This window comes from Bombus flavifrons, chromosome 2 (assembly GCF_040668555.2).
Source record: "Bombus flavifrons isolate JBK064 chromosome 2, iyBomFlav1_principal, whole genome shotgun sequence".
Lineage (NCBI taxonomy): Eukaryota > Metazoa > Arthropoda > Insecta > Hymenoptera > Apidae > Bombus > Bombus flavifrons.
The window spans coordinates 3,638,780-3,661,867 of NC_138443.1; the positions used below are offsets into that span (position 1 = coordinate 3,638,780).

A 23,088-nucleotide genomic window follows, 5' to 3' on the forward strand; every position below is an offset into this window, starting at 1 on the left:
GAGAATATTTATTCAATGATATATACGGTTTAGAGTAGAGTTTAGAGTATTACGAAAAAATTGGAAATTCTTTATTTTGACATAAATGTGAACTTGTTTGAATTTAAAATCGACTGTTAAACACGAATGATTCAAGGAAACTATCTCTTGTAACTGTAAATAAGGATTTGAATAAATTTATATTAAATATGACGAGAAATCAAGATGAATTTTCAATTGAAATAGTATATTTCAAATTATTCAATTTTTATGAATCTAAATTAAGTTTTTAACATATATATGTATATATATATACATAACACAGCGATTTAATATCTTGAAAAACGATTAGGCTCGTTTTTACAGAAAAGTTTTATAGAAACTACCTGAACCGTTTTTCCTCTATTTTTTCAAATTGCTTTCCAATAAATTCAACAAGATAATCTCGATTTCATTCATGTTTCACCTCAATTCGGTAAAAGCGAAATTTCCAAATCAATTCTGATGTTAACGTACCGACAACCTACTACAAATCTTGATCATTCTACTTTATTGACAAACAACGATTTTTCGTGTATGCGAGGCTTGGAAAATCTTTGTAGAGCGTGGATGGGAAAACACTAATCTACATTGGAAATAAAAAGCAAAAATCGACCGAGACTGCGATAGGAAAATTTATTGCTGTGTAAGCTGTACCATTGATAACGTATCGGAATTCCAAAAAAATTTTTGTACACAGTTAATTATCTATGCTAGAAGGAATATAAAAATTTTCGATAATAATTCGCTCGAATAATTTGCATATCTTTTTTGATGAAATTTAGTTAATAATTATTAATTATAATTTAGTTAATGATCATTTTTCATATAATTCTTGTAACAGATTTCTATCTTTTAAACTTAATTTTTTAAGTGTAACAAGATTTAAATATGTTTTATAAATATGTTTTATAAATGTTTATTGATTGAATCCACGAGGATAGTTTCCCGAAATCATTCCGAACGCTCTTCTAAAGTTGATAATTTTAAATAATGTTTCCCCAATATCGTCTTACAACTTTTCAATAGTATTTGATTTACAAGTAATCATTACATTGTTTGCGATAATCCTTCCTTTATTTCCCAATTTGAAGTAACTTCTACAGAATTTTGACAGTAATTTTGAAGCAAGACTATGAATCTGATTAAAAACCTATATATTGTAGCTCTTTAATGTCTAAATTATTTAGCAAGCACAAGTACTCCTTTCTGTTCATTACGTGACAAATAAGCAATTTATGAGTATTTCCTTTTTTAGGAACATGTATCTAAGGATTATACCCCTGAAACATAATAAAACTTTTATAAACACCTAAACAATTCTTTCTTTAAGAACTCAGAACATTTTTCTGTTAAAAACAAAATAATCGAATTTTTTGAACAATTATCAACCTGAAGACATCAATATATATTCCTTTTCAGAAATAGCTTGTAGATTGCAGTGAATGTAAAATGATCATGAATTACAGCAAATGTAAACGTTATGGCGTTATCGGTATTTATGGCCGATCAGGTCGATACATTTATATTGAACTGTGACTATACTTGTAGTCATGGGATACAGTGCAACTCGTATCGCGGTTTACCGACGATTAAAACGTGGAGAACCATACCTCGAAAGAAGCCACAGTCATTCGCGATGGTCCAGAGTTGAAAATTCTGTTTGGTCAGCGCTATCACATCTAAAAGGCCGACGATGACAGGAGGAAAGTTAGACAGCAGGATTCCGAGTGACGGAAAGATAGAGAAGAATTAGAGGGATGCGACAAGGATTTATGGTGAGACGCTTATTTGAAGCTTCCCTCTGGAACATAGAACGTTTTGTACGATAGAATTCTGAAGGACATTGATCCTCCTCTGAAATTTTACCATGTAACGATATTTAACACTCAACAAGGAGAATTGCAGGTATCAAACGGCGAATCACGCGTCAAATACCAACCATGCAAATATGAAATAACGAGATTCGTTGACTTTAATCCGATTTATTTCTTCCGCTTCTTTTCTTCTCGTTCCTTTTTTTTCTCTTTATTGTGGTGCAACGAATCCTGATAAATCAGACTACATGCCTTAATGGAATTTTATTTCCGCATCATAGAGAAGGAACGGTGTAAATATTCTTTTCTTTTTTCTTTTTTTTTTTTTATATCTGTTAGCCTGTGTGACATTGATCTCTCGTGCCTCAATAAAACAACATGGAATACTGCAGGAATTCCAACGATATTTAAAAATACGATTTATAAAAGCCGGTCAAAGCATAGGGAACAGGTTTTTTCGTTCACTCTTGATGCTCGATATTGGGATTTGTACGTGAAAGAACATTGTATACACGTCGCTGATTCTCTTTTCATTTGCCTGGTTTGAATATGTGAAAATTTGGTCGCTTCCTTTTTAAATAAAAAATTTAGTAATTTAATGTAATAGAAATATATCTTTGTCGGTTTAATGGCAAGAAATATTCAATATTTTATAATTTTGATTTTAAATCATCATATTTTACAAAAATACTTATAATGTTTAAAGATCGAATATACATGTTCCGTTCTAGTATTTATGTTCGGATTTTACTTCTGATCATTATTTTTTTCAGCATGAAGATAAAAGCTACTATTTACGGGTATTATGTATACGTCTAGTGAACAGGTTATGGTGAATTTAAAAACAAGTCATGTTCCTTTAATATGTCATGAAACAATTTGTTATGGCGTGTGTTAATTATGAGACGTCTTTCTGCTCCTTTAAAGAATACTTTTCAAGTCTCAATTATAAATTCGAATGTTACATGTACAGAGCGATTCCGAAATCCTGGTACTGGAAAGGATGTGATTCGTTCGAAAGGATAACGTTCACATAAAACAATTTTATGCTATATTTTGGACTTATTTTTATGTAAGGAATCACATGTTTTTCGGTTGCATAATTTAAGAATCACCCTGTATTTATAACTCCTCGAAATACACGAAACGTTTCAACACTGATCCATTTTTCATTAGCCTTATTTCAAAATATATTTTTCAAATCTCAATCCCGAACTGAAATCCCATACACTATATCTTTTCGCGTGAAAACGTGCCAATATTCCAAACCAACCACCGCTTAACTTCCGTCTACAAGATTTATGATTCCCGCCATATCTCTTCCGCCACCAGTACCCTTATTTCATACTTCTAATCTCTTCTCTCTTAAAGACGGTGACAAAATGAAAAAATAAAGAAAATAAAATTCTACACTCACCAAAGCAACCTCCTCATCTTACGAACATAACCTCCGAATCGAAATCAATTCTTTTCTCCTTTATCTTTCCACGCTATTGACGCCAGTAATGCAGCGTTATTCCTTTCAAGACCTACATGTATACGCTTGAAAGGCCTAAAAACATATCTATGTTTAAGATTTTTCTTCTGTGAAAGCAAATACAGTTTAAACAAGAACTTTATATTATTCCAGAAAGTATTTGGTCGCCCAGAAAGTTCGTTCCGATTTACATTTCGATTCAATATACGTTTATTGAATTATATATTATATAGGTGCCATTTTGTTCCACAACCTTTTTCCATCTTTCACGCAACTTGATTATTCAATCCTTCCAGAACCTCCTAGGTTATTCGGCGAAAAATTGTTCAATATGATCTTTCATATCGACTAAATTCTTTAAAAATCGGAACGAACTTTCCGGACGACTCAATGTATTCGAATTTAACCATTATATAAACTCTATTACAAAATATTGAATCAGTATTTTTGTGTTTTTTAGGACGTAATGCGCAAAAAAATTCAATTGATTTTTTAAATAGATAAACAAATCTAGTTTTCGTCCTAGTTGATTGAAAAAATATTAATTTCTCGGCCACTCAAAGTTCTTTAAAGTGCAGAACAAATAGAAAGCAGCACAAAACAGGTATAGAAGCTGTGTACAAAATTATTCTATACATAATATATAATTATGTGTCACTTCAAAATCTGCATCTGATGATGATAAATGACCGATTCTTTAAGTCATTTTGAGGATCATTAAAAAATCAGACATATGTCTGCGTATTATATAAAAGTCATCATTGAAATGATAATTTGACTAAAATGTTACGAAACATCCAGTATTTTGATTGATAGTTTTAAAATAATTGAGAATGATGGTCAAAGCAGTGCGATATTTTTTGATACACGCACATATTACATCACATATTCAGATAACATTAACGTGATATGCCAAACAATCATCTACAGTTTTCTCTCTTAAAGACAACGATAAAACGATAAAATCGGAGAAAAAAGAATTCTGCATGAATCTTACCTTGCGAACATAACCTTCAAATCGACGAAATCAATTTTTCTATTCTTTACTTTCCCATGCAATTAACGCTAGCAATGTAACATTATCCCTTTCTACTTTCCGTTATTCAATTTGTTGATATTCATCTTCATTTCCAAATAGAATTCAGAATCCCGGAGGACGATTCCCTCTTTTCATGGACCGTTTTCACGGCTGCGGGGTCACATTTTTCAGCGAGCATTTAACACGAACGTTTCGGATTTTCAGCAGTCCAAATGCCGCGAACAAGGGACGACGTTAGAATGGTCGTGAAAGAATCTCGTCCAAAAGAGTGGTTTCCTCGTGGAAGCTTCTTCTTCACCGTTTCCTCCTTTTTTCTTTTCCTCACGGTTGTTTTGTTTCATTCTTTCGGGTCAGATGTGCGATGGGATATGAGATTCGCAATTTGTTCTTCGCAGGAACACGGTCAGATGCATGTGATTGGCGAATGTCTGGTTATTACTGGCCCGTGACGGTGCCGGCAGATGAAATTGCATTCATTTCATTGGACGAGATTAGGCTTTCTTTCGGCGCCCTGTTAGACACGTATCGTGATTCGTGAAATTCCACGTCAAGTTTTACTTGTATATCATAAGATTTATTATATTATTTTTATGAGACTTGTGTTATTTATTTATCTACTAGTAGATTTATATCATTTCTGATGGGATTAATTAACCAAGCGTAAAGGTCTAAAAGAAAAAGTATAAATGTATTCAGTAAATTGAAATAACAATTGTACACGTTCTTAGTTTTATGTTGTTCACACACTTTCTTTGAACACACGCTGAGATCAAACTCTCTCCCTATTTCACTTCCCCCTTTTTGCTTTACACATGGCTTATATTACGTTAGTCAGTTCGGGTTCCAACACCTGGCCTCGATTTGAACTCAAATAAAAATTTACGTAGATTACGCTATTTTTCTTTCTTTTCAATCGTTTATTCTAACCCTTCTTACTTACATTAACCTTATGGATTATTAATATTAGTACATTTTCTTAATTCTATGAACCTATCTTTGACTAACGCTTTGGTCATTATATCCGCTATATTTTCTTTGGAATCTATATATTGCACCTCTATAATTTTCTTCCTTGCCATGTCTTTTTATAAAATGTTCTTTGATTTCTATGTGTTTCCTTGTTTCGAGTTTTCATATGAGTTAATCATACTTATTATTCATTGATTGTTCATTTGTAAAATCTTCTTGTCATCTATATCGAAGTCTCGAACTATTCCTTTGAGATTTATTAAATCTTGTGCAGTCAAGGTCGCTGCCACATATTTTGCTTCGGTAGTCGATAGTGCTACACATGTTTGTTTCTTGGAATGCCAAGATACTGGGTTACTCGAGAAGAATATTGCTCAGCCACTTACGTTTTTCTACCAGTCTTATCACCAGCCCAGTCAGCATCTGAAAATCCTTCTATGATCCTGTTCTTAGATTTTTTATATTCTAATCTCATCTTTTTCGTACCATTTAAATACCTTAAGATACGCTTACCGGCTTTTCAAGTTTGTTCAATGGGTCTATCTAATACTCTACTTAAATATGAAACTGCGTACATTAAATGTGGTTTGAGGTTACTGCAGCATACATAATGCTACTACCTATTAGCTCTTTGAATGGTACTTGTATCTCCTCTAAGTCTGTATCTATCTGGAAGTTTGTTTCCATGGGAGTAATAGCTGTTTTATAATTTTCCATATTAAATTTATTTATAATTTTATCTATCATCCTCTCTTGACTTATTGAATGGTTTGTTTCTTGTTTTGTGATTTCCATTCCCAAGAAATTTCTCACTAATGCGTTTACTACCTCTGTGTAATTCCCACTTATTATTATGTCGTCCATATAGATTATTAAATAGCAGTCTTGTTTATAATATGTGCAAAAATCATATTGTGGTCACAGAAATCCCAATTCATTGATAAACTTGTCAAATTTATTTTTCCAGCACATCGGAAATTCTTTTAACCCATACAGGACCTTCTTTAGATTCAAAGTTTTGACCCCGTTATGTTGTAAATATTTTGGCATCTTAATGAAAATATCTGATTCTAAGTCCCCGTCTAGAAATGCTGTCAGGATATCTAATTGTTTAATAGGTGAATTTTCCTGGACCGCCTTTCAGCATTCGTATGGTGGATAAGTTTGCTACAGGGGTATTTTGATATCTGTCTTTTTTCACTTGAAACTCTTTAACAACTAAGCTTGCTTTCTTACGTCCATTTTCCTTTGTTGCGAATACCCATCTTGTTTCTATTGCTGTTTTTTCTTTGAGTAACTTGGCTACTTTCCACGTTCTCTGGTTTTCAAGCGCTATCACCTCCTCTTCTATTGCTTGTTTCCATTCTTTGGTTTGTGTCGCTTCTTCAAAGATGGTTGGATTTTCGCTTTGGATCAAAAGACAATACGTCATATACATCTCATATTCGGACTGCCATTTAGGTTTCTTCACTATCCTTTTAGGCCTTGCCTGTTCACTTTCTAACTCTCCACTTCCCTTTTCGTTATTTTCAACTTCACTTTGTTCTCTTGTTGATTTAATTTTTCCTGTTTCTTCTGTGTCCTCTTTTTCCTTGGTTTCTCTCCGTCCAAACGATTCTTTATTGTTCTGTTCCAAATTTCTTAACCTCTCTTCATTGAATATTCCTTGATACTGTTATTTTCTTTTCTTCCGGATACCATATTTTATACCCACTCCCTTCATATCCATCTAATAGCATGGGTCTTGCTCTGAGATCTAGTTTACTTAATCTCGGTAGAGCAACCTTCCATATATAGCAACCGAATACCTTTAATTTTGATAAATCATTTTTTTTTTGCTGGCGTTACATTCTCGTTGGCATTTGCTGAGCTTCTATTTAGTTCGTAAGGTGAACATCTAATTGCTTCTCCCCATAGGGTCTTTGGTAACTTTGTCTCAATGAACTTAACTTTAGTTCTATCCATCAGAGTCCTATTCATCCTTTCGGATTTGCTATTTTGCTGGGGAGTGTATGAACACGTATACTGAATTCTTATGCCTCGTGATTTATAGTAGTTCTTGAAGGAGCCTGACGTGAATTCTCTATCATTATCTAGTCTTATATTTTTTACTGCTATTCCCCGTTGTGATTTCATTTCTGCTGTGTGATTTTTAAAATTTTCTTCATTCCTTTGTTTTTGTAGATATGTTAAATAAAGTGAGAATAGTCATCTATCACCACTTGAAAGTATCTATGTCCATCTAGAGTACATGAGAGTCTTGATAGATCGGAGCGTATCAAATCCCCTATTTCTCGAGATTGTTTCTTTCTCTTATAAAAAATAGGTCTTCCGGCTTTGCTTTCCACACATGCGGAGCACTTGTCATTGTTCATTGGTAGCCCTAGAATTCTCATTCCTTTTCTATTCAAATGGTCTAGATTTCTATGCCAGATCTCAGCCTTTTGGCTCTGACTTGCTTCGAAACCTACACAAACCTTATCTTTCCTAGGGCTTAATTTCAAGATATACATATACATGTATAGGTCATTTTCCCTTTTGCAGTATAACTTATGGTTTTTGTTCACAACTTCTACGCTTTTCATATCAAACGTCACCTTTTAGTTATTTTGGGCTAGCTTTCTAACTGACAAGAGGTTATATTTTAATCCTTTTACTATTAAACCATTTATTTTTCCCTTTTTCCCTTTGTACATTCCAATAAAGTCACCCTTTTTTGTAGCCTTCATCTTCTCTCCATTCGCCTACGTGAATTGTTACCCCTTCCTGTAACATTTCTATATTGCTCATATATTTTTCCATACTTACCTTCATTAAATGTACAGTCGTGCCTGAATCCAGAATAAACTTGGTAAATTTACTCTCATTGGGACAGACCGCGCTGCTTAAGACCACAAATGAGATTTCATCCTTAGTAGCTTGACCAGCTGTTTCTGGTCTCCTTGGCTCTATCTCTGAAGGAGCTTCTGCCCCTATACTTTTTAGAGTTCCTTTTTAGAAAGGATTTAAGCATTGCCTCGTCATTATTACTTTTCTCGTTCATCGTCTTACTCATCATTTTCAACTCCTCATTAAGCAGCCTAGTTTTGACAAAGTCTAAAGTGACTTCTTATTCATTATTATTCATTGCCTCGGTGGCAGTTATTACGGCGTTATAGTCTTCAGACATCGTCAACAGTAGGTGACAAATATTATCGGATTCATCCATTTTGAATTGCGCATTTTCCATCTCCCTTATGCTCAAATTTTAACAAGAAATCTTCCAGCCTTTCATTCTGTCCACTCTTCAATGAAAGTAGCTTTCTCTTTAAGTGCAATTTTGAAAACTTGCTGTTGCTCTCAAACATATTTTTCAAAATCTTCATCATTACTTCTGCAGTGGATGCATCTTTCAGTAGATCTAGATGCTTGTCCGTAATGCACTGCGTAATGCACTATCGACTTGGCTTTCGTGTCTCTTAACAGAAAACTCTTTCTATCTTCATCCTTTGTGAACGACGCGATTTCGACGCTTAGCGTATCATCTATCTGCCTTTCACCCAACAGGCATTAGCTCGGAATTTCCAGTTATTGAAATTTTCCGCGGACAACGGGAGAGATACTGTGTCGAACTCATGTTTGCTTTTAAAATACTCTTTTTGAAACTATTTACGTTCGAAACTCTGATTTTTTATCTTTTCGCTGCATGTGGTTACCCTCTCGATTGTCTGTTAGAGCTTGTCTCTTTCGTTTTCTATTTCATTTCTACCTCTTTTACACCTACTCTGGGTCCATAACCTAATGGGATTAATTAACCAAGCGTAAAGGTGCAAAAGGAAAAGTATAAATATATTTAGTAAATTGAAATAATAATTGTACACGAGCCAAGTTATCTACACGTTCCTAGTTGCACGTTGTATACACACTTCTTGAACACACTCTGAAATCACGTTCTCTCCCCTAGTTCACTCTCCCCTTTTTGGTTAACACATAGCTTATATTACGTTAGTCAGTACGGGTTCCAACAATTTCTCTTTCTGAATAAGGCGTACTTGTTGTATTTGAGTAAATATGAATGTACGAGTATGTTTACACGACGAGAGTGAATGTGTAAATTTTGCAAAGTGTAATTAACCTGTAATTAACATGGCAGCTATTTTACCGAGATTCGCAGTACTTCTCATAAATGTAAAGAAATTTACAGGTAATTACAGAAATAAAAACGATGATATTGTACGTTATATTTAGTATTTTAATTGGCAGTACTACACAGTGTGTATTTTTTAATATTATCACGAAAGTAAACATTCAAATATTTCACACTAGAACTGCCGATAGTTAACACGAAGCTATTTCTACCAAAATCAGCCAAAATGACTGGTCTTGAAAAAATACGTAATAATAGAATATTTTTATATTTATTGATTTATTACTTTCTTACAGAAGCAATTCCATGTTATGTAGTAGATTTTTGGCATTATCAATCCATCTGGGACTATCATCCCCTAAACGAGGATTGACACATTTATAAAATTGCACAACCAGTCATTTCGACTGGTATTGGTATAAGTAACCCGGATACAAAATTATTTTCAGTTTGAATACATAAAGAAGAAAATAAAATTCATTATATTATCCTTTTAGTTATCATTGCGAAAGTCGTTACATCATTGCGAACAAAAGATATAAGATGAAGTAAGAATTTTAAAATAAAATTGTAAAGTCAGTCAATTTGACTGGTGTGGTAGTTCTAGTGTTAATGACACCATTTTATCAGTTACAATTTGGTATTTGAAATTAGTTTAATTTAAATCGAAAGAACTTTTCGATGTTTCCAATTTCTAAACTAGGATGTCTATATCTATGTTACAATGAAGCATATGAAAGAATGAGATCTAATGTAGTAATAACGCTCTTTGCACAGATGATAGTTGTTATTTTCAAAATATTCATGTCATCATATTGTAAATATTTCGGATATATATTATATCAATTATTGCTCACAGCAATAATGAAACATTGCAATAAAATTGTATTGTATTTTATTCCAATAAAGATAACCTTTCTATAACCTATAAACTGTAGGTTTCTGACAGAAGAATCAAGGAGCGCTTGATTCTACGATGTTCTCATTTCGTTATAAACCTTTTGTTGTTCCTTTCGTCAGTCATAATTCGAATATTGACCGCTGGTCAATTGAATCACGGGTCAATCGATCAACTCTTTATTAGTGTGAATAAAGGGTCGTCTGGTGCAAGAAATGTTCCTAGTAAATTCTCGCAGTGCATGTGATGAATTCCTGGTATTGTTTATTCACGCGAAATATATTTTTCATTATTTCGTCGAAGCCTTTTAATTCCCAAAGTGGACAGACACAGAATATTTAAACTGCGTATAATAATCGTTTGGTCCACACACATATGTATATTTTATCTCTGTTTTATTCTGCACCATTCATGTCGTGTAAAGATTCATAATCCACTACAAAAATGAAAAAGATTTAAAAACCTGTAAAGATTTAGACCCCTATCCTTCTATCAATCATTTTCATTATTCAAGATTAACTCGATTACCATTGCAATTTTGCCGTATGATTTCCTGGAATATTTAATCTCTTGCTGTACACAATCAAATTACAAAGTCGAAAATAAAATGTTCGATGGTATGACTTCACGTAAAATTAATTTCTAGCGAAGTGGATACATTTCGTTAAAATATAAAGCAACAAAGCGCAACAGATCATTTTTTTCAAAAAGCTACTGATTGATTTGGTTAAATCCCATTCAAAGTTTAAATACAAAAAAAGAAAAAAAAATGTTGAGAAGAAGGGGGGGGGGGAAAGAATAGTAATACAACCAGTCGTAAACAGCAGAGTGAATGTAATGTCATGGTTTCTAGCATAAAATTTCTTTGATTTTAGATAAATGTGGCTGTAGATAATTTTAGGGTCTACCTCTCTGGTTGGAATTAAGTTTTCATTGTTCGTTCATTATGCGCACAATCCATCATGATAAAAATGACTTTAATTCTTCTGTCTGTGTTTCGTGCTTATTTGACATTTCCATACAGCGGAGATTGCGATTGATTTTTATTGACATCATTCAGGGAATATTTTGTATTTTGTGCATACCAAATGTTAGTTTATTGATTCGAAGTAAACAGTTGAAATAAACATTTCAATTATTTACATGATTTTAAAACATGCATTTGCTGCAATCATTAAAATCATTTTGAAGGTCATTCCACGATCATATATTATTACGCAACACATGTTAATATTTTACATATTAATATCTTTGACGTTACAACTCTATACCTTATAATTAATACAAATTATTCATCCTATAATTGAGCCGCTTATTTGTTAAATCAATTAACTCCACAAAATCACACATAGAGAAGGTTCATGAAATTACATTGTAGGATTAAACATCACTTGCGAAAGTACTTTGGCACTAAAATTTCAAAAAGTAGAGATAACCATTTTGGCCTGTACACAGCACAATTCAGGATTACAGATAACACATATACAGGGTGGTTGGTAACTGGTGGTACAAGCGGAAAGGGGGTGATTCTACGCGAAAAAAGAAGTCGAAAATATAGAATAAAAATTTTTTTTTTTAATTTTTCCATCGAGACAACGATCTACAGTGAGATCCGTTATAACGAGACGTGATAAAGTGCATGCGTACCGAGCGGAAATTCAAAGTCGATTTTCTCGAAAACAAAGCCTCAAACGAAAAATTTTTATTGTATATTTTCGACTTCTTTTTTCGCGTAGAATCACCCCCTTTCCGCTTGTACCACCAGTTACCAACCACCCTGTATATGAATTTCTTTGTTTATTTCTGTGTTCTTTATCCACTAATAAAATGGTAGTTAATTCGCCATGAAATATTACAAAGCACTCTATACTTTAATTTTAAATTATTAAATAATTGCAAACGCTGGTTTAGGTTTGTGGAACATTCTAATGTTATGCTACATTCAAATGATATCTACGTGACATATTGAATGATTCAAACTATTTTAAACGATTACGTATGGTTCGAAGGTTCGATGTGCTACTGACACCTTATTAGAGAACAACTATATCAGAAGTTTGCTTCTTAGTAGACAAAGATCTCGACGTGTCCGTATATCTTAAATTTAACAGAGGATATAGTTTTTACGTGGCTAGCTTACGTGTCGTCAACTTGGCGTCACATCGTCGTAGTATAATAAACACATATAAAAGTTCAATTTCGGAGTTGACTTTGCAATACATCAAAATCGGTTGAGCAACGACCACATTCGACTCGTATCCATAGATCGAATTGGTGGATAAGGGTTTCAAATGCTGGTACCGTGATGTAATCCAGCGTGTATGAAATTGTTCCTACGATATTATTCCTTTGCTAATGGGTAAGTCGAGATGATACCTGGTATGGTTGAAACGTTCCTGTCAAACAAGATACGAATGATCTAAAATACAAGAGAGAATATGGTTCTTGGTTTGCTTGGTAAAGGGAAAATGCAGAAAAGTAGCAGAACCTATTTGATGTAGAAACTTGACCTCAATACAGCAAAATAGCAAAAACAATTTAGTAAGTGAAGTTGATAGAAACATTTATATCTTTCAATGTTTTAATCGTTTTCCGTGTTCCATTTTTATTATTGTATAAAAATTGTCTCACGAATGGATCAATTAATATTCGCACTTTTTTATTAAATTGGATCAGGTGCCTAAATACCTATGGATGATAGTGTGTGCATAGGAAAATTGTAGATGAGAAACTTGGACGCAAATAGCGAATACATAAATATCGGAAGATCCCTTTTTCTAACTTTTATTTTTTCTAACGTTGACTTTAATCTTCATCCAAAAACAGCTTGTTCGTATCAATTTATGCTTATTTATATATATTAATTCTGATCATCACATGAATTATTGCAGATAGCTTATTCGTTCAATGGACATATATCTTATCACTACTTTATCGACACGCATTAGATTTATTTCTATTCCATATATTATCCTTGTCCTATTGTTCGAATACGTAATATCTAGTTGTGCAGTGCAATATCTGGTGTACAGTCAACGTTCCCGCAACGAAAGGATTAAAGCTTTCCGCATAAGATTTATCGTAGATGTACCAAATATGCCAATATTAATTTTATCGCCACATAAATGTAATAGAAAATTCCGAAGTTTGAAATGAAAAAGATTGGAAAGTTTAATATTCTCAGACTCAAAGAAATAAAACAAAAATTATAATTTACAACACAATCTATGGCAAATCCTTTTATTAAATTTATTTTTTTAATTTTACGGTGGCCCAAAATTTTTTGTTACCAGCCCAGTTTCTACTGTCTGCAAAATTTTTCTAATTTTTCCTACTGCTACTACTTATCTATCTTTCTTCTAGAAAATAAGAAAAAAGTGTCCAAATTCAGTTTTATACGGTCAGCACACGAGAATTCGAGTTACCGCGTCATTCTTCCGGTATTTCAAAATTAAAAAACGTTTTACACCGATAAAAAAGTTCCTTTGCTCTGGAAATTTCACGGTCTGCCGTTCACTTTGAAATTATTTCACTCCCATGGTTTTCTATCTACCTATCAAGTCGCGCTTTTATTTTGACTTTATTTCGTTTATCTGCTGCAATAAATTCTATTAACTATTCGTATCTCGACTGGTTCAGGATTCGGCGATGTCCGAAATACAGTGTGACTCGTTATCTCGTAACAGTCATATATATTTTTATTGCCTTATTGATTACCAATAACTACAAAATATATATAGACATAGTTTCACGCGGTGCTTCAAAAGCACTCGTCTCTTTACTGTCAAATGTACGCAGACACGCTCGTTATTTTTGTTTCAAAACGATGTTCTCATCGTAAATATATTCTCGTTCAACAAAATGGGACTTTTACGTACATACATCTTGTAAGGTTCCCAAGTGGTAATCGTAAACTGTGATAATTGGATACGTCTTGTAAAAAGGAAAGAGCAAGTAGCGTGGAATCGTTATACCGAAAATTGGATTGCCTTGAAAATATAAAGTTTATTAAATCAATAATTTTTATTATTATTTTAAAAGACCACTTGTAAGAATTGCATGTGTCGAACATTAATTAAATTCACTTTGGATTAATGTCATATATGTTTTCAAGAATTGCGAGAATTCGATATTTTTAATTTGAAAAATGTTATTTAGTCGGCGTTAGGTCGTTGACAGATGTGATAATTTCAGAGTGACATGACGCTTCGACCAAGTTTGAAATATTATTATCTTCTTCTTTGTGTGACAGATAGATTTTTTATATTTTCAAAATATGTTTCTATTGTATTGATACATTACGATATGACCATTTATATATTTTTTGTAAATATCTATAAACTGCAGTGAAGATCCTATAGTAATATTAATAATAATATTAATAATACGGATATTAAAAGAATATCAAGGATAATAAAACATAACAATAACAACAACAATGGTAGTAATAGTTGCTTCACGTTCAATGATCGGTTAAGTCTATTTTGTCCAATAACCAAGTTAATCTCTCTCCCAACATTGTTAGCACGCAGTTAATGTCAGCAACAGTTAGTCTCCTGCCTCAAAATCGGCTCATCCATCGATCGTTCCTACGCTTCCAACTATCCCAAGAAACTGTCACGAAAATATGTTTCACTGTTGCGATATAATTCGGTGTTACAATCTTGCTTACGAAATTCCGCCAAAATGTAATAACATTATCACCGATCTCGAGTACAAACCGGAAACTTTCTCTTGTATAGAAATTTCTCATTGGCCAGCAATTTTACACGCTTCGATTGTTTCAATTTGGGATATTTGCTCTCGAATTTTGTTCTCCCACCTGCCTTTGTACCACTTTCATCGTTTCTATCCCGGCAAGAGTAACGTTCCGACGAACTTCACTTAAAACTTGCGTTCAACTTCGCTGCATCCAGCAAGTTGCATCGCCAAGTATTTTCCATTCTTCCCTAGCCCGCGTTTCCGATGAATTACTTGTCGCATTATTTCTAGGGATAGGAGCCGAAAATTCGCAGGAAAACATCGCTCAAAAAGACCGTGCGCGTTCAGGCATAAAGAAGTTTCCTTTGTTAAAAGGACAAAGAGCATTAACCGGCGAGGAGACTTCCGGCGTTTCTTTGCTCGCCGGGGCATTTCTCATGCGCGACGATTGTTCCACGATCGCCCCGCGAAAGATGCCGGCGGGTTCGCATGCTTGCATTAAACTCGAGGATTGCGGACCGTGTCGTTAGATAAATCGATACGCGACAGGAAATGAAGTTTATGGAAATGGAAAGTCCATTGATTTAGTCGTTCGTTGCCGGGCTTTCGTTGCAACGATGAATTTCTTATGTTTGTTTAAAGGTTGTTCCAATGGAAGTTTATGCAAGTAGACTTAAGCAAGATACGAATTATAGAGAAAATTGTTGTGGCTTGAGGAAAAATTAATGTGCTTGGGTAAAAAGATTTTAACAAATCATTGATTAATTAAACGATAAATGTATTTGCTTTCGGTAAAAGTGTCTTCTTATGTCTTCTTTAGAAAATGACCCAAAAAAATTTCTTTCTATTATTTGTAACGAATAAAAGTCATTTATCTCACAGGCTAAGAGATTCGATCCTGAAAGCATTAGTTACGTTCAGATTTGCTTAACCATATTATAGTACACCCTTTTGGAACTGTCATTTATAATATATATGTAAAAAATATCATACTTTAACATACTTTAATATATTCATAAGCCAAATTGATATATTCTATTTTTAAAAATTTTCATAATTTTTATTTAATATGTATTTAATCTTCAAAACTCAAATTATATTAACTACGAGTTGGTGAATCAATTTGGCTTCTGTGTAGTTCCTATCTGTAATTGAATAATTATCTCGAATAAGAACTATAAAATTTGAAATGTAAAAAATCATATTGGTTGGATCCAGTTTTTCTTATATATTTATCTAGGTAGCTACGAATATAGAAAGACATTTACGTCATATTAAATATTCGGCGTTTGACGATATTTTATCTCTTCTTTTCTCCCTTCGCGTCTGCTTTTTAATATTGCATATTCAATGTGGCCCACGATTCATCCTGAAAATCCTATTCGGGCGCATTATTATTTCAATACGCAAGTCTGCGTACGCCTCGTACGAGATTTTATAGCTCTATTCGGTAACAATGGGCAAACTGTTAGCCAAGTTTTAAGCAGAGAGCCATTAAAAGTGCGTCCCGAACGTGACTGTGCTAAAAGTTCGAATTAAAATAAAATCGTACAACTCGGCCTGAATACGTCAGTTGCGAATCTCCGCTTTAATTCTCGCCCCCTAAATCGCTTGATTTAGATTTTCCTTCTCTTTTTTCGTTGGTAGAGCTGATGATTTAACGCGAGCGCTACGTGCTTTAAATCGCTGTTAACGTGGAATCATCGGATTTGTGTAGTCTCTGAAAAGTTGGAATGAATTATACATCTTTTACTTCGTGGAGAACCAATACAAAACTAAATTTCGTTCGCAAATCTTTTTTTTTTTTTGTATATTAAATTGCATGAAAGTCTTGATACAAGAGAAGCACACTCATTTTCTTTGTGGATGTAAATCTGAAACATAAAATTACGCAATCACGATAGCTAGGGTGTCTGAGGAATGACATTTTTCTATCGACCAGATTTCCAGATTTTCCTCTATATCTGCTGTATTTAATTTTCATCTAAAAATTATTATTTGGTTGAATCTAATTTCTTTCAATATCATTTCAGTTTCAATCTTTTTTTATCTCACCAAGTACATAAAAATATACATGTATCTTTATATATTAAAAGTGTCATCAACTTTCAGACTACCCAACGTATCTGTTCTTTGCAATAAACTCGAACAAGAGAAAATGATTTTCATCTCGAGCCTCTTCATCCTATAAATTATTAACGGATTCTGCTGTGCGGAATAAGCTACTTGCGAATTCCTCTTTCTCTAAAATCATAACGAAGAAAATGGAAGCCGGAACGTTTCGCAATTGATAGGGTACGAATAAAAATCCCTGTAATCGCGTTGCTCTTGCTCGCTTCCCACGGAAATTAATATCACCGCTCTGAATACTAATCGATTCCGTTCTTCGCCCATCGTCCATCGTCCATCGTTTACACGCCGAAGGATTTTCATTTCAGCCAAAGGATATTGCCTTTGCTTTTATTCTTCGTGTCTCGCGATGTTGCATCGCTTTGACCAAGAACTTTGCCTCGTTTAGCATAACTAGCCTCACAGGATACTAATGGAAAAGAGAACTGCTCAAGTGGCAGCGCATCAGCAACGTTGTTTGATCGTTTAAAAGCTTTGAAATAGTAAATATAGAGCTGAGAACTTGTAGAAATTTAAGCACTGGACACAGTATGATATCGAAATTATGTTTAGTGTAAATAAATCAAATTCAGTAGTGGTTCGCGACCACAAAAAAATTGTACGATTATATTATGTGTGCTAAATGAAACTTTTTGAAATTTCAATGAGTACTGTAATAAAACTCGACTACCGTTATTTTGTTGGTAAAATTTGAAACCAATCCGAAAATTTATATGGGAGTTACAGGACATTTATTGTAAATATACACTTGGTAAAAAATTAGCACACAACATGCGTAATCTTAGACATACGAGATTACTTCTAATGATGGTCGCATTAAAAATATTGTTACTTATCAATATAATAAATAATTGTTTGTACAGATACTTTCATGAGTTACTGTATATCAGTCTAATAATTCTATAATATTTGTAACTATTCTCTCGAGTGAATAAGTCAGATGATACGAGGTTAGATTCTTCAACCATCCGCATGGAATTGCGGAAGAATTGGGTGATCTCGCCTCAGATCTTGGAAGGAATGTGAAACAGCTTCACGCAAAACATTCTAATTTACACGTTCCATGTAGGATCAGTTCAACATTGACAGACTTTAAATCTCAGGACATTCAGCTCGCAATGTCAGCGATCAATAAATGAAAGCTTAGAAGTTACTTGTTTGACTTCATAAAATGTAGAAATTCAACAGTTTGATTGAATTGACGCAATAATTAGCGTTTCTCCTAGTTTCATTTCTACGCATGACATTTACTCTCCTAACGATAATTAGTTCAATTCTATCGTCGATCATTTCATAGATTCAATCCTCGATCAATTCCATATGGATCAACTTCCAAAGTTTTAGGATCGTGGTACTACATTTAATTAAATTCGAGGTTTCGGAATAGGAATTGGGATTGAGACGTCGTATATTCAGTATTCGTGAGTCATAGGAATTAGTATACTACAAATCTGAGATCCAGAACGTTTAATTTCTGATATATCGGGATCGTGAATCTACTCTCAGTATGCCAAAGGTTTAGGAACCTGTTTCTCCTTAGAATACGAAGCTGATCCCATCATATCAGGATCCCATGAAAGATCTCAGTCTCTGAAATCACGAGTACAAGGCCTGCAGGATGTATCATAGATTACCCAGAGTTTGTAGAACCACAAACTCAGATCTCTCGAGATTGTAAGATCCATTACGATATTTGAGAATAGGGAGATCCATCCTTGACCACCCACGGTTAAGTACACCGTGCCACAGATTGCCTCAAAATCGTAGGACTTCTACCTCAGGCCTCTAGAGCTAAAGACATTAGAAAACATATTAATATTATTTTAGTTCTTTAAATATTATTTTAATATTATTATATAAAATTATTCCAAAAGAGGATATGCCAATATCTTTTGGTCCAAGCGTAGAACGTTGTACTGATAGGATTTAAGTAATTTTAAGATTATTTTTAAGGAATCGTGGTAAAGATATTGTTACGCAACTGGTCTACAAAAGGTTAATGGTGTTAGTGTAGAAGATAGTGGTTACAGCGATAAATCATGATGAACCGTTTCAATGAACTGTATCGAATTGACCGAGGAATGAATCTACGGAATGATTAGTTAAGGAGCTGAACTAAAGTTTATTAGGAGAATAAATGCCATGCGTAGAAATGGAACTAGGAGAAACGCTAATTATCGTGTCAAACTTTCTGCATCTTATGAAATATTTAATTCGTTGAAACACTGCTATTAACCCTTTAAGGGGGTATTCTGGTCTAGAGGCATGAATTTCGGGCGATTTTTGAAGCTCTGTACAAGCGAAACAAAAAATATCTTTGCTATCCTTCTTTTTAGCATTTGTTTATTGATATTTCGAGATTACGTAAAAAATTCACTGAAAAAAACTCAATATTTAAAAAAGTTATGAGCTGACAAAGTGGGTGCTGCCAAAAAAATGGGGTGTCGTGGTGTGCATGATATCAACCCTTCTGGTCATTTGAAACAAAAAATGCGAACGGATTCTTAATTAGTATGGATGCCGCTATCGTCTGAACCTTGGAAAAGTCAATACAACATTTTTTCACAAAATGACAGCCGTTTGAAAAAAAATTTCTTATTTCGCACGTTTTCTTGACAATTCCGAACGTTTAAAAAATAGTAATATTAAAGATTTTGAGCTGAGCGTGATCCGGACGATAGAGGAGTATATAAGGAATATTCAGACCAAATTTAAAATAAATTGGTTCATTAGAACTTGAGATATCGTGCACGCCAACTCGAAAAAAGTAGTTTCGAGAAAAACGCGATTAAAGTTTTGAGACAAGTTTAATCGGACAACGTCTACCGTCTACTATTCATTTGTTCCGGTCAGACCGGAGCAGATGCCGCGTCACAAAAATGGCTGTAACACATAAAATAATTGAAATTTTGAAAAATCCTTTTAAGGGCATATTCTTGAATGTCTAAACTTTGGAAATATAAAAAAAATTTCTCGATTTTTTCAAATTTCTAGACCAGAATACCCCCTTAACCTACAACTACGGGCATAGCCCGTGGTACGATGATCGGGCCAAACGTATATATTACGGGCATTCTCGAACGTAAATCGTAGGTTAAGGGGTTAACAAATATTAGTTCTAAATGGAATAATGGTCAGATAATACAATGGTAGAAGTAAATCGACGAAGGTATATTAATAAATAACCCTTCTTTAAAATGTCATATGTCTAATAAGAAAATTTTAGTTCGATTATTTGCATTCTAGAAAAAGGATACAAATTCATTGTTTTAACATTATTGTTTGTAAAATATAGAATGTCTCCAATTAGATACCTCCATCCTCTCCAACGGCAAATAAAATGTTTCCAAATTTTTCACCTATTTATAACATTTTCACAAAAATCGATACACAATACTGGATGCAATACCTGCTCGAATAATCAAATATTTAACCAATCTGAAATCACGAACTGACCACTGGATCACTCAACCACCCGTACTAAACTAAATCACGTATCCTCCGCTACAAATCCACGAATCCTTCTCATAAAACGTGGACCTATCCACGAATGAAAACGGTGATTCGACGAGTAGCAACAAGCGTTGCGCGAAGAGTAATGCGGATCCTCACGGCTTATCGAGAGGATAAATCGCGAAACTTTCAAAAGAAGTGTACTTCGCTCGATTCCATCGTCGTTTCAATCGTTTCGCGAAGAACTGTCATTTCTCGACTTCATGGCCATCTCGCATTTCCATAAGAGTATCGCTTATTTGATTTACGACCGCCGATACGCGATCGGCAACGAAAATACCTGGCGAAAACGATCAGAGTGTTAGGCTCGCTGCACACAAGAACGATTTACCGATCTTAGAAAGTAATTTTTCAATTTATTTATATTTCTTCATAATTAGATAATTAGATAATTAGATGATACTATATTTGAAGCTTCTCGTTGATCGTAGACAATTTTATAATTTCATTTTATCGTGTAGGTATTGTGTTATCGTTCTTTTACCTAGATATCCTCTTCATATTCCATCAGTGATGAATTTGGAAGCTCTATATTAAAAACGACACTTGATGAATGGAGGGAATGATAAAATTAAATTCATTGTATCGTGCTCCGAATATAAGTATCATTTACCGTCAGAACTAAAGCCTACATTTTAACAATAGAAATATCAGAGTGGTCGGAACGATCGATTCGAAACTCTTCATAGGAATTTTACAGGTTTCCAGATTTGTTAACTGATAATATTTTTTCAAGTAACATTTTATTCTACCTCGAAAACTCAGAATGAAAAATAACAGATGATATTATTTATGGAGCGATCTAATAGTTAAATATCATTTTCGACTTGAGTTATAGTTTTTAATATATAACGTGATTTGACACGATTACTGTGTCTATACTACATTGGCGATAGCCATATATTGGGTAAAAAATAAGATTCTTAGTATGATATTATAACGTCAATCCATGACACTCGTGTGTACCAGACTTTACGACAATCGTTAGTCAAGCTATCTAAAGTACCGCGACACTTTTAGCTTCTCGCCCGAAGACATCGTTCTGTTGAGATATCTTTCTGAAGAAGAGTAGACAGTGAATAAGATGTTGAAATTTTTAATCGCATAACGGTGATGGAAGGATGAAACTGTGACCGGAATTCTAATTGGAACTCATAGTTAGCCGAGGAAATATTAATTAGATTTTCAGGTTAAAAATGTTTTATTGGATTGTAAACGTCAAATTATGGATTGTAATAGCGTTTGATCCTGATTAATGGATGTGATAATTCAAGAAATTTTAAAAAGATATTCGGCGCTAGTTTTATCGGAGCTTTGCAAATTTATATTGTTTATGCAAACTACCTGTCATTTATCTATATATCACTTGTTGAATTTATTACGAAATAAATCTCGGTCGTCAATTTAATTGAATTTTCCTTTTTATCAAAGAAAAAGCGTAAATGGATAACTAAATTTTCTTCGATGCTATCCGTGTCTAGCGTCACTTTTGTCCTACAACGAATCTAAATCACACGGCGAAATAGAATTTTGCAAAGTTTGTTCTACCTTATCATCTCCGTCCTTACTGTGAAAATTGTTAAAAGTCTGAGGAAGTCTGGAAATGAGAACTCTGGTTCGGCGCTCTTCCTCAAGAGAAATGTCTAAAGCACAGAGTGGACCGTGTAACTCTAAAATTTTGCTATTGTGGACTGGAAAGTCTAAGTTTTATAATAGTTCTGCATACACGTACCCTTTATAAAATTGCCGATGATGACTTCGTTCTTTAACTTTAATATGATTTTTACGTTTATATTGTCTTTCATTTGTTTGTTACGTTACATATTAGAATTTTCAGATTTTGTTAGATTATTTTAATATAGACAATGGTACAATACTATTGTGTTATCTGCTTCATAAATTCTATGTGTGTATGTTCGCCAAAGCATATCTATAAATTCGATTTACAATATCCATTTACCCCTTTTTTTATAAAAATCTTCGGTCTTGCCATTAAAAAGAAAGGACTTGCACTTTTACGATTTCAAAATTATTTAATTTCTTTATAAGAGAAAATATGACGTCAGTATTGGTACCAGTCCTATCATTATAGAAATCTTTCTGAACGTCTGATCGTTAAAACGAAATTCTATATAAGTGATAATTTAATGTACACTAAATTCCAAACTCGAAACATTATAATACTAAATCAACTCAACGTTTCAACCAGATTCATAGAGGATTTCCATCTGAATCAACTGGTTGATTACGCAAACCGAAAATAATTCAATGGAATAAGAACGCGTTAGCGGGTGTCCCTTGCTTTAAGCAACCGTTGAAAGGTCGAGGACGCGGAAATTGTTGAAGATGTCGATTCACGATCGATTCGGCGGTCTGCCGCCGGAACGGAATAGCTGAGGG

General features: G+C 33.7%; 1 protein-coding gene across 1 annotated transcript in view; it reads left to right on the forward strand.

Annotated features, from left to right (window-relative positions):
- LOC138187333 (fibrillin-2) overlaps positions 1-23,088 on the forward strand; it is a 222,284-nt gene that overhangs the window by 103,659 nt on the left and 95,537 nt on the right. The gene's annotated exons all lie outside the window — the stretch shown is intronic.